The sequence below is a fragment of the Oncorhynchus kisutch genome, linkage group LG6 (assembly GCF_002021735.2).
Source record: "Oncorhynchus kisutch isolate 150728-3 linkage group LG6, Okis_V2, whole genome shotgun sequence".
Lineage (NCBI taxonomy): Eukaryota > Metazoa > Chordata > Actinopteri > Salmoniformes > Salmonidae > Oncorhynchus > Oncorhynchus kisutch.
In genome coordinates this window covers 80,971,807-80,985,377 of record NC_034179.2, presented here as the reverse complement: position 1 = coordinate 80,985,377, position 13,571 = coordinate 80,971,807, and positions in this window count along the sequence as shown.

Genomic DNA, 13,571 nt, shown 5'->3' with positions numbered 1-13,571 from the left:
TTTGTAAACAATTGTTGGAAAAATGTGTCATGCACAAAGTAGATGTCTTAACCGACTTGCCAGAACTATAGTTTGTTAACAAGAAATTTGTGGAGAGGTTGAATAACGAGTTTTAATGACTCCAACCTAAGTGTATGTAAACTTCTGACTTCAACTGTGTATTCTTATATACTGTACAATGAGGAATTCAACTACAAAATATTTGTTTTCTCCCATTTTTTAACCCTTGCCCCCACCCACAAGGTGTATAAACAACAACAATAACTAAGAATAAAATAAGATAATAGATACAAAACAAAAATGTGAAGAACATAAATCAATCAAATCTAATTACAGTATGCAATGTATGGACATAAATCAATCAAATCTAATTACAGTATGCAATGTGTGGACTTTGCAGATGTATTTCTCACATGTGCAGCACATTGTATTTGTTTTACAGTCCTTCTTTGGGGGGAAGAATTGGCATCTCCTCATCTTGCCTGCCCTAGCTGCAGCCTCAGGTTGATCAGGACAAGATTCAGCCCTCTGAACAGCTTTCATCGGCACTGAAGAGGCTGCTGTGTATGGGAGGCGCTCCCTTCTTTGAATGTGTAGGGTTACAAGTGCTTTTCCCAGTTGCTCCAGGAACACCCTCCTCTTGTTACGCTTATCAGGCATCCAGGTAGGGTTGATCTTGTTCCATATCACAAAAGCATTGTATGAGGACACATTAATGATGTTATAGAAGACGACCAGGGGCCAGCGGGCAGTCATCCTCCTACAGCTGTAAGTTCCAATCACCTTGTCCAGGTTGTCCGCTCCTCCTTTCTTGTGGTTGTAGTCCAGGATGATGGCTGGCTTCCTGTCATCACGATCACTGATCTCAGCCGTTTTGTGCAGTGTGCTTAGGAGGACCACATTCTTGTTCCTCTTAGGGAGGTAAGAAACTAGAGTGGTGGGGAAGGCAAACTTTGATGAGAAGGCCTCTCTCCCCCTTGTTGCGAGGAGTGCATGGAGTGCATCCCTCTCTTATGGTTGTCAGTTTGTTTCTCACACATCTTGCAGGTTTTAACTCACATTTATCAAATCGTAGCATTCTTGAGAAAGTGTGAAAGACTTTCAGTGGCATCATGACACGGAAAATCACCCTTCCACTCTCTGCATCCCAGAGACTACATGTAGCCTCGCCTCAGGACCTATACACAACTGTTAAGATTAGCAGCCCTATGTAGGCACGCAGGTCAATCTCATCCATCCTTTTACAGTTGTCTCCATATTTACGGGCAACCCTCCAAATTTGTCATCGCAGGAGGCTGGCTGGTGTGATGAACATGTAGAATGTTGAGGCAATGTCCTGGGCATGGGCAACTGCATGTCTTGTGGGTCCTGGGGTCATCCTTCTGACATTTTGTGCTTCCATCCTGCCCTGGTGACGAGGACCATGTTATTTTGCTGTTCTTTGACAAAAATGTCTCTCTTTCAGCTTGGGGGATTTATTCTTCATCTGAAGATGATGCATCGTGCTCTGGGTTGTATTTTTCCCCATCTTCTTCTTCAGATACCTCCTCCTCTTCGAAATCATTGTTCTGTTGTTCCTCCTGGACATCTGATAAAAGATCAGATCTCTGACCTGTTGGGCACTGAAACGTGTACTCATGGTTCAGCAAAGAGAGAACTGGGGGGACTGTCATCTGCAGCACCTTTACAGCCTCTGACTGCATTCCCCATTAGTAAACAATGCTTTCAAGAAATGTTTATTTAGTCTAAAATGATGTTTATTTGGTCTGAAATTATTTTTATTTTGTCTGTGAACTTGAGTCATGTGTGGGGTCGTGGAGGGGAGATGCTGCACATGCACAAGAAAGTTGTCTGAGTTCAGTCAGCATCACACAAAATCTCAATTTCTCATTGTGTGTATGTGTGTCTTTGTGTTTTTTGTGGTGTGTAAATTATTTTATAACTGCTGGGTAAAAAAATTATCCTTAGACAATCTTTGTACCCTGGTGGTGTAAAGCTTTCATGGAAATATGAACAAAGGCGATGTTTCACTTTTTCTAATGTTGGGGTCACTCTAGGAAAATAAATCAAATTTCAAGTTTAAAAAATATAATTTAGGAGGTTTTCTCCGCTGTTTAACATAGTGGCGGGTCATTTTTGACCCTTAAGACAACACAGTCGTGTCTCTGAGAGAGAGGGCCCTGAAAAGTAGTAATATGAAACTGTAAAGGTTTTCTACACGGGTGAACCTTGACAGGTGAGATGCTGAGGCTTGCAGAAGTGGTGAGGGCATCTCTACCTAAAGGTGTATGACAATACTTCATGGTAGGATTGCTTAACAGTTTAACATACATTTGATGTGTTCTGATATGTTCTCTGTTGTAAAATGTAATGATGAAAGAGGTACATTACCTCTCAATCAGATTGTTGGTCTCTGACACTGTTCGCCCAAAGTTGGCCCTCATCTCTCCAATGCCCTGCCAGTTCCCTGAAGTACTTGGTTAGCTTTGGATATTTGGCTTCATGATTCTCAATGAAGTGTACTGCACATTCTTGGAAACTCTGGTTCTGAATTAAGTCAATCAAATGCAATTTTCCCAAATCTTAAAATGAAAAATAAAAATTACAATATTTGTCTCGGTCTCAAAATGTTTTGCATGTCAGCAATCAAGTTTTCAAGATACATGACTTTTAAAAAGCAAATTGTCACTTTCTGCATATCATGATGATGCATTTTGAAACATGCATATCATGAAGCATGTGACAATTTTATTTTTGGGCGGATTATTCCAAACCTCTTAAGGATCCAACCCTTTTTTTCACCTAAAATGACATACCCAAATCTAACTGCCTGTAGCTTAGGACCTGAGGCAAGGATATGCATATTCTTGATACCATTTGAAAGGAAATACTTTGAAGTTTGTGGAAATGTGAAATTAATGTAGGAGAATATAACACATTAGATCTGGTAAAATATAATACAAAGAAAAAACATGCACTTTTTTACCATCATCTTTTAAGTATTATCTTGAAGTATTATAAAGAATTATTCCTGTCACGGACGTCATGGTGGAAATGACCGGACCAAGGTGTAGCGTGGTGAGCGTACATTTTCCTTTATTTATATAAATGTCGCCAACAAAACAAGAAACAAAGAAACGACCGTGAAGCTTACGAGGGCTATAGTGCCACTAACAAAGATAACTACCCACCAAATACAAAGGAAAAAAGGTTGCCTAAGTATGATTCCCAATCAGAGACAACGATAGACAGCTGTCCCTGACTGAGAACCATACCCGGCCAAAACATAGAAACAGAAAACATAAAAATAAAGAAAATAGAATGCCCATCCTAGTCACACCCTGACCTACCCAAAATAGAGAATAAAAGCCTCTCTATGGCCAGGGCGTGACAATTCCAGCCCAGGCACAATTTAGAAATTGGCCACTAGATGGCAGAAGTGTGCAAAGTTTTAGACTGATCCAATGAACCATTTCACAACTGTTCAAAACATTCTACCGACTGCCCAAATGTGTCTAATTGGTTTATTAATACATTTTCAAGTTCATAATTGTGCACGCTCCTCAAACAATAGCATGGTATTCTTTCACTGTAATAGCTACTGTAAATGGGACAGTGCAGTTATATTAACAATAATTTAAGCTTTCTGCCCATATCAGGGGGGGGGGGTGATCCTGTAGCGGTTAATGAAAGCAGTTGAACATGTTTAATTGACTCACAAAGTGTAACGGCGTTCTTCGTTTGTTGAAAGAGAGTCGGACCGAAATGCAGCGTGATGGTTACTCATGTCTTTAATGAATGAAAAGTGACGATACATGAAATAACTATACAAAATACGAAAACAACAAACGGAACGTGAAACTTATTACAGCCTATCTGGTGAACACTACACAGAGACAGGAACAATCACCCACGAAAGACAAAGCGAACTCAGGCTACCTAAATACGGTTCCCAATCAGAGGCAACGAGAAGCACCTGACTCTGATCAAGAACCGCCTCAGGCAGCCAAGCCTAACTAGACACCCCTAAACCTAGCAATCCCAAATCCTATAAAACCCCAATACGAAACACAACACGTAAACCCATGTCACACCCTGGCCTGACCAAAATATATAACGAAAACACAAAACACTAAGACCAAGGCGTGACACAAAGTTAAGTATTGATTGTTTTAAACCCAAGAACATGTTTAAGAACAGTAATCTCAGTTAGATAAATGATTGCCATTGCTGGCCAGATAGCTAGCTAGCTCAGAGGCCTAGTGACAATCATCATGATTCGTAAGAAGATATTTGAGAAGTTGTTAAGAAAATCATGAATTCTTAAAGATCCAATGCAGCCATTTTGATCACAATATCAAATAATTTATGGATAACAATGAAGTACCTTACTGTGATTGGTTTCAATTAAAATGGTCAAATAGAAACTAAAATAGCTTCTTAGCAAAGGGCAATTTCTCACGGAATAATTTTGCTAGGACTGTGTAGGAGTGGTCTTAGTGGGGAGGGGAAAACTGAAAATTAGCTGTTTTTGGCAGAGAGGTTTGGAAATCTCTTTCTTATTGGTCTATTAACTCATTTACCTAATGTTGATGCCACTTTGGAAGGCCAAATCTCAATCCCACCAAAACAGGCTGAAATTTCAGGTGGTCTTTTCAAACAGCTCTTACACTAAAAGGGCATTATCATAATTTAAAAATGTCACAGTATTATTCCAACCTCATACTGTGGAAATATATATAAAACAAAGGAAAAATCACATTTTTGACTGCACTGGGCTTTTAAGACATTTTTAAGAATTGCACTATGAACGCTTTTATTTATTTTTTATAATCCTTTTAAGTTTTATCATAAGAAGTGTTTTGTGCACCTGGGCCCTGGTGGATAAAATGTGGACGCCACCTGCGAGTCCTAAATAATCAGTCCTCAACAATCTGCGGTGGTGATTACAGGTCAGGGATATAATGTAACTTTTAACACACTTTCTTCTCGCATTTTATCTTATACAGAAATGTGGAACATGTTTAGCAAAAGGAATGTACTTAATTGTTAGCAACATGAACACACATTAGCAAAGATTTACAAAGTGTGTTTGGTGCTAAATGAGAACTAAATGCAATGGAGTGAAATGTTCGACATGCACAAACCTTTATACAGATCCACCATCATATTTTACAGTAGGTATGGAGTTCTTTTCTGCCATTTTGGCCAAAGAGCTCTATTTTCATGTCTACAAATGTAAACAACTGGAGTTTTCTAAATGGCATAGGCACTTGGATTGAATCCCGTTGATTTGGTCAGATGACATGAAAATTGAGCTCTTTGGCCATGCACGCAAGTGGTGGTTTTGGCATCGAAATGAGAATGCATGAGCAGAAAAGAACCCCGTACCGACTGTAAAATATAGTGGTGGATCTTTGATGTTATGCAACTATTTTGCTTCCACTCATCCTGGGGCCCTTGTTAAGGTCAACGGAATCACAAACTTTACCCAGTACCAAGACATTTTAGCCCAAAACCTGGTTGCCTCTGCCTGGAGGCTGAAACTTGTCTGCAAGTGGATCTTCCAGCAAGACAAGCACACATCAAAAAATTGTGAATTGGCCACAAAATCAAAATTTTGCAATGGTCATCTCATTGAAAACCTGTGGTTTGAATTGAAGAGGGCAGACCATAAGCGCAGATGAAGGATATTTTTGGATCTGGAATGGCCAGTGTGGTTATCCTTGCAAGGTGGGGTATTGAAAGGAATTGATAACAGGGGTGTCAATAATTTTGACCCAAATAATTTTGAGAATTGTTTTTATTACTTGTTAAACAAAATATATTTCTTTGAGCAATTGTGTTAGTTTAAAATAATATCATTTACCCACATTTTTTTGCATACAATATAGCTCAGTATTTACTTTTTAATTAAACATACATTTTTGCTCAAGAGTGTCAATCATTTGGGACCCAACTGTACATCATTGGCCATAATGCAATTAGACCCAGATGGATGCAAAGTCAAGCTTTCTCAAATCTTAACACGATCAGACTCAGATTACTCAGATCACAATGTTTATTCCTTTCTATGGCATTTACAAGACAAAAATATGTATTCATTTGGCTTACAGTGATTTCTATACAGATTGCCATCTGGATCTAGTGGCCCATGGCACAGAGAAACATTATGCATTAGCCTACATAAACATTGACTGTGTACATTTAATTATGGGGAAAGTCTATTCAGGTATCGTTACATCACAGACATATTTGTAACATTTTAATGGTGCACACTATGCAATTGGAGTCCGGATAAACTATTTAATAATTAAAGTGATTATATTACTAAATATATTTGAAATATTAGATTAGAATGCAACATTGTGTCCCTGTAGGTACATTTTGTGATAGCTCTTTGAATGTAATTTCATTCACCTCTAGCCAAGCAAGCAGCAGCCATGTTGGAAGTTAATCTCAGTTGACTCAGAAGTAAAGTCTAGCATAACTAGTCAACTGCTCAATTAAGTTTGGGGCCATGCATGTTAATTAAGAGAGCAAGACATGCTAGAACAAGGAGCAGAACCTTAACAAGGTTGCAAGATGGGGGGCCAAATGTCCCCACTCCTTCCGAAATTCGAAAGATGCTAACACCTGAGAAATCGTGATTTGTCCAAATAACCCATACCGCAACTACTGCTGCTCGTTATCCTACGCACCCAGTTTAGTCCTGACAGATTCTACGGTACCAGATCTGTCCACGAGAGATCAGTCTGAAGTAGGCTAGCTTCCACAGATTATAATCTTATTCTACAGATTTGCTCCCAAGTGGCGCAGTTGTCTAAGGCACTGCATCTCAGTGCAAGAGGCGTCACTATAGTACGTGGTTCGAATCCAGGCTGCATCATATCTGGCCGTGATTGGGCGGAGCACAATTGGCTCAGCATCAACCAGGTTTGCCCGGGGTAGGCCGTCATTGTAAAAAATAATTTGTTCTTAAATAAACCTAAAATGTTCTGTATCCTATTCTACCTACCTGCAGTCCTGCAAATATTCTACACTTCTGGAAATAATAATCAATAAATAGACCTGGAGTTATGATGATAATGATGGCATCCATGAGTTCATCCCCAGTCCAGTCTGACTGTGATCGTAAACAGACTCCAATACCCTCAAGTTATGACATCACAACGGAAACAAAGTGCTAAATGCAAATGTAACAGAATTAAGAAAGTACCTTAAGCTTACTCCACAGCTAGATTGAAATGTTGCAGATGGAGCTATGGCATTTGATATTATTCCATAGCTTAAATGGTTGCTTTGTTGTCAAGGAGGATGGTCACATGTGTTAGCAAAGCAAAGGTCCTGGGTTTGAGCTTCAGTGTGAGCTGCAAGTGGTACTTGCTAAGCAAGCAGCATAATGTCTGTAACACAAAGGGCGGCTTTGAAACATTGATAAACTGTCATGTTTAAGTTTATGCTTTGTATGCATGTTTTGAATTGGTCTTGGTTCGTGAGATGTGCTAAAATATTCATGTTTTGCTGTGGCTGATGAATATGATTGGACAGGGACTCTCAAAGGCATCCAACCTCACAGTCCTCTCATCAGAGGATGCTGCTGTTTAGGCAAAACTCCAAGGTTACCTGTGCATTGCCGTATGCAAGCAATGCCCTTCAACAAACGTGGGCAGGCAAGCATTACCCATGTGCTGAGAATAGGTTTACTGTGGAGACCTCTGCCTCTGAAATCAAACGTTCTGTCACATCATGTTGGGATATGCACACTAACACGCTGTGTCTGTATTGAAAGTGGCAAGATTAATCATTATTCTGATTAGGATGCACTAATATAGACTGGAACACATTTGTAGCATATTCACTCTAATTTGTTTTGATGTTTTTAGTGCTTTGCAGAGTATAAATGTGATAAGACATTAGTCAGACAGCCTTTCCAAAGTCCTATTTAATCACAAAACCCCCCCAAAAAATGAATAAGTTGTACACTCTTAGAAAAAAGGGTTCCCCAGATCCTCAAAAAGTTCTACAGTGGCACCATCGAGAGCATCGTGACTGGTTGCATCACTGCTTGGCATGGCAACTGCTTGGCATCTGACCATAAGGCGCTACAGAGGGTAGTGCATACGGCCCGGCTTCCTGCCATTCAGGACCTATATTCTAGGCGGTGTCAGGGGAAGGCCCAAAATATTGTCATAGACTCCAGCCACCCAAGTCATTGACTGTTTTCTCTTCTATCGCACGGCAAGCAGTACCGGAGCGCCAAGTCTAGGTCCAAAAGGCTTCTTAACAGCTTTTACACCTAAGCCATAAGACTGCTGAACTATTGATCAAATGGCCACTTACATTAACCCCCCCCCCCCCTTAATAGAGTTAAGTAAGCATTTCACGGTAAGGTTGAATACCTGTTGTATTCGGCACATGTAACAAATACAATTTGATTTGATTTGAAAAGGGTTATTCAGCTGTCCCCATAGGAGAACCCTTTTTGGTTTCAGGTAGAACTCTTTTGGGTTCCATGTAGAATCTTTTGTGGAAAGGGTTCGACATATAACCCAAAAGAGTTGTACCTGGAATGAACAAGGGTTCTTCAAAGGGTTCTATGGGACAGCAGAAGAACCCTTTTAGGTTCGACATAGAACCTTTTTTTCTAAGAGTGTACTAACCGAGTTTAGTCAAGAGGACAGTTTTATTTTCTGCTGTTGTGTGTTAATTTATCAATAAGATGTATCCAAGACAAATGGCTCTCTCAATACAACTGACAGAATATTGAAGTGCTGGAGATGAGAGTCACACATGAAGTATAAATCCGAGACAAGTCGTTATTTGATTGTGGAGAGCAACAAAGTCCTTGTAATAGCCAATTAAAAAATTGTCATGGCCAAGCGGTGAAAATAGATGCAATTTAGAAAGTGAAATTGATTGATTGGATCAACAATCAACCACATGAAATACTTGTTATATCTACCTGGTAGTTGATTCACATTGGTGCTGCTGATGCTAACAGGAGCCCCGGAGCCCCCAGCTAACAGGAGCCCCGGAGCCCCCAGTCTAAGCAGTGTCAACAGGGAAGTATGAGTTCTAGGGGGTGATTCAAGAGGTCATCACGGTGCGCATGTGTTGGTGGTGTAGAGGTGGTATTAAAAGCCTATCGGCAGGTGTTGCACCCCACTGATTAAGAGTCATTGAGGAGTTATTGAGGAGCCTGCAGTGGAGCAGTTGAGAAATGATCACCTGATAACCAGTGACAGGAGCAATTACAAAGCTCCCCCTAACAAATCAAATAAATGTATTTTTGTCACGTGCACCGAATGATGAATGGGGGGAATAATAGAGCAGTGGTTGATGGATAGAACAGAAGCGCTGTGAGAATGTTAACCTAGGACATTGATGAATGTGTGCATCAACTCTGAGAAGAGCTCAAGTTCTCTTGATGTCTTCTTGTTCCTACAGGTTCGCTAATAGCAGGCAGCTCATCTATGATGATGACTAAAAGTACTTGTAGGCTATATCGTTCTCTACTATGGCTAGTATTGTTAATGTGAAGACCAGTGGTAGAAGCACCCTGTACTCAAGCCAAAGTGAGCAGTGGTTTTCAGGAGGAAGACAAAGGAGCAGCTTGCCCTTCAGAGTGGGTCTAATCTATTTTGCCCTTTCATTATCTTTTACTTTCTCTACCTCCTCCTTCTTCAACGTGGTCTCAGAGCTTTTCATATTATTCTGTATGTAAATTTGTGACACTCCATTTAGTATGATATGTTATGTTTCGTATGGCATGTATTAATTTGTGGATCGCCCTCATCCATTTCGTTTCCATTTCCATTTTAGTCATTTAGTCATATGATATGCGACGCATTGCTATTCGTACAAAATGTTACAAATTTCAATTCGTGCAGTATGTAACGAATTTCCAAAACGTATTATATATAGTTGCAAAGTAGATCAAATCTAGTAAGCAGTTGAAAAGTTGCTAATTATCTAAAATTAGATTTGAACAGGCAATCTTTGGGTTACTAGATGTTTGCATTATACATCCACCCAACCAACCGACAATTCCATTTACATTTTTGCCTTAAGTAACCTTCTGTCTAATGTCACCATACCAAACATAACATATTGTACTAATTTACGTTTACTATGTTACGTCTGATCTATGAGACCAGTCTGCCTTCTCTCACTATCTCCCTTGATGCAGCTCCATCCACCCACTTACCTGTCTTTCTCTCCATCTAATAATCAGCACACTCACAAAACTTCTTCTTCAGCCAGACTATTGGTATCTTAGCAACGTGACTCATTCCCTTAGAGACTAGCATGGCATGGAGTCTTTAGTTTGTATGTGTGGGACATGTCTGAATGCAGTGGCCACACATGTTTATGTGGTCCTGTATGGCTCTGTTGGTAGAGCATAGCACTTGCAATGCCACGATTGTGTGTTTGATTCCCGGGGCCACCTGTAAAATGCACGCATGACTGTAAGTTTCTTTCAATAAAAGCATCTGCTAAATGGCATATATTATTATGTATCTGCATGTTATACTGTCTCATACGGCTTATGGGGTTTGTAAGGACATCAGCCTGATCTCATAGACTTAGTAAATGTAAATCCGAGACTCTCAGATTAGTATATGTTACGTTTGCTATGGTTATATAACAGTGTTGCTCCCGTCGCTCCAACCTGGGCTTGAACAAAGGACCCTCTGAACACTTCGACAGTCACCTATGAAGCATTGTTACCTATCGTTTCACAAAATCCAGAAACAACTACTTCAAGGTCTCAGAGCAAGTGACATCACCGATTGAAACTCTACTAGTGCGCAATGCTCACTTTGACCATATTTAGGGCTTTCCTCTGTCACTGCCTAGTATAGTGGTCCTGGATGGCAGGAAGCTTGGCCCCAGTGATGTACTGGGCCGTATGCATTATCCTCTGTAGCGCCTTGCGGTCAGATGCCGAGCAGTTGCCATACCAAGTGGTGATGCAACCAGATGCTCTCAATGGTTTAGCTGTAGACCTTTTTGAGGATCTGAGGGCCCATGCCAAATCTTTTCAGCATCCTGAAGGGGTATAGGCATTGTCATGCCCTCTTCACGACTGTCTTGGTGTGTTTGAACCATGATAGGTCCTTAGTGATGTGGGCACCAAGGAACTTGAAGCTCTCGACCCCCTCCAGTACAGCCCCGTTGATGTGAATAGGGGCGTGCTCAGCTCTCCTCCGTAAGATATTAATTGAAATTTGTAACATATCATACGAACTGGACGATGGACATCCACAAATGAATACATACCAAACAAAACTTAACATGTCATACTAATTGGAGTTTCCCGGATTTACATTTACTATGTTACGTCTACCCCTGAGTCCAGGTTGTGGATATACCCTGACATTATGGCTGGTATGAGAGCCAAGAAGCTTTTATAGACCAAGAGAAATGTCCTCAGAATGTATTGTGATATATTAAGGCACTGTGAATATGCTATTTTCGTCGATGTTAATGTGGTGGTTGCTTGATCCTTCCAGTGTTAGGAGAGTTGAAATGGAAATAGCAGGCCATTAGGTATCATGGGTAGGATGTGGGCCGATACAATGTCTGAGGGCCCTCCAAAAGGCATAAAGAGCCTTTGCCTCTGACGTTCCTTTTAAGCCTTCTGTGAGAAAAGCCAGGATACAGAACAAGAGAAACCTGAAGGCCTATGCTCTCTGTTCAAAGGCTGTACAGATTCTGGTGTGTTTTTGCTATTGCATGTTGCAGAATTTCTGATACAGTGTGAAGGAAGTTTGCGGTTGTTTATTATGAGTTAGGGAATCACTTGTTTTTGTTAATGGAAGCTAAAGTAAACTTTTCCTGCACTAAACATTAGGACCAAACACGAAAACCTTGGATTTATTAAATCCCTCAGGAAAAGTGGTGCAAATTCATTAATACATATTAATTCAACAATATTCATTGTTAAAATATTTGTTAAAACTCGCTGAGCTGCTGAAACCACTTTTAACAGATCTCTATTATTACCCCTTGAATAATACTCCAAGTCAGATGCTATGTGCAGTACTGTGTGTGAGAAGGAAGGCAAAGGTTAATGGTTAGCAACATTGCAGTCAACACCAGGCTGCGACACTTTCAGAAAGCTGCCCTTTACCCACCTGTTTCTTCTGTGCTGAACTTGCAGTTTGCACTTGAATGCTAATGGGAATCGAGGTATTGGATGTGTTCCAATATGTTGGAAGGAAATTACTGCCAGCTGCCATGTATTAAGGCCTCTAATGTGTGCTCTGTGTCTCTGCCTACACCTTTGGATGTTGTATTGCGGAGTGCTGCTTCTTCCACTTAGTTTTTAAACTTTTTTGCGTGTGATTCAGATGTACATTATCTCTAGGTCTCCAAACAACTTGAAGAACTCAGATCCTGCCAACATATTTCGTTTGTTCTTCAGTCTTTTTTTTAGCTCTTTCCTTTCATCCTGGATCCTGTTCCCTTTGTCTCCGTGTAATGATTTGCTTTTGGAAGGATACAGTTCTGATCTTAAGAAAAGAAAATGCAAGGCCACTTGTTCATACTATGACAAATAATGTACCCCGCAAGTAGTTAACTCGGCTAACCAGAATAAGTTCTGGACCCGGAGGAGTCCAAACTTAATTCTCATTCTGTAGAATGAAGGGATCATCAACCATACAGACTGAGAGCTCCCACATTTCTTTTAATCTCCGCAATCAGCAGTACATCACGTTCACATCTCCCACTATTTTTACCATCCCATAGGAGTGATTGTCTGAAATTAGGATGCAACAGAGAACACTCCTCAGCTTTGATGGGAATCAGAGGAATCAAAATGTGGCCAGTCAAGATGCTCATATTACTCTTCCTTTGACAGATTGTCGATAAGATAATATACACTGTTTGGTAGACAGTGAACCAGCACTGACACTTTGCTTGTGTAAACCAGAGGTGGGCATTTCCATTTAAAAAGCCCCATGAGCACTAATGTGAAGTTCATAGAAGCACATCAAATTAGGTGTCATATGAAAGCTAAGAGTCTATATGTTTGAGAAGTTAAGGTTTACAGAGCCTTGAGAAAGGCCTACCTAGAACCCTTTTTGGTTCTAGGTAGAAGCATTTTGGGTTCTATGTAGAACCCTTTCCAAAGAGAGTACTCCATGGAACCCAAAAGGGTTATACCTGTAACCAAAAATGGTTTTCCGATGGGGACAGCTGAAGAACCCTTTGGAACCTTTTTTTCTAAGAGTGTAAAGTACAGCAAAGAAAAGTAGAGTTGAGTATAGGTCAGTACAGTACAGTAGAGCACACTAGAGTAGACTATAATCTACTGTATTATACTGTAATGTACCATACTATAATGCACTGTACTAAAATGTATTCTACTGTACTAAACTGTACTGAACTATACCCTACTCTACTTTACTCTACTGCTGTGCACAGTACTGCGCTGTGCTGTACTCTACTGAACTATACCCTACTCTACTTTACTCTAATGCTGTGCACAGTACTGTGATGTGCTGTTCTCTACTGTGCTCTACTGGGCGAGATCATTTTATTTGGGGGTGGAGTGCATT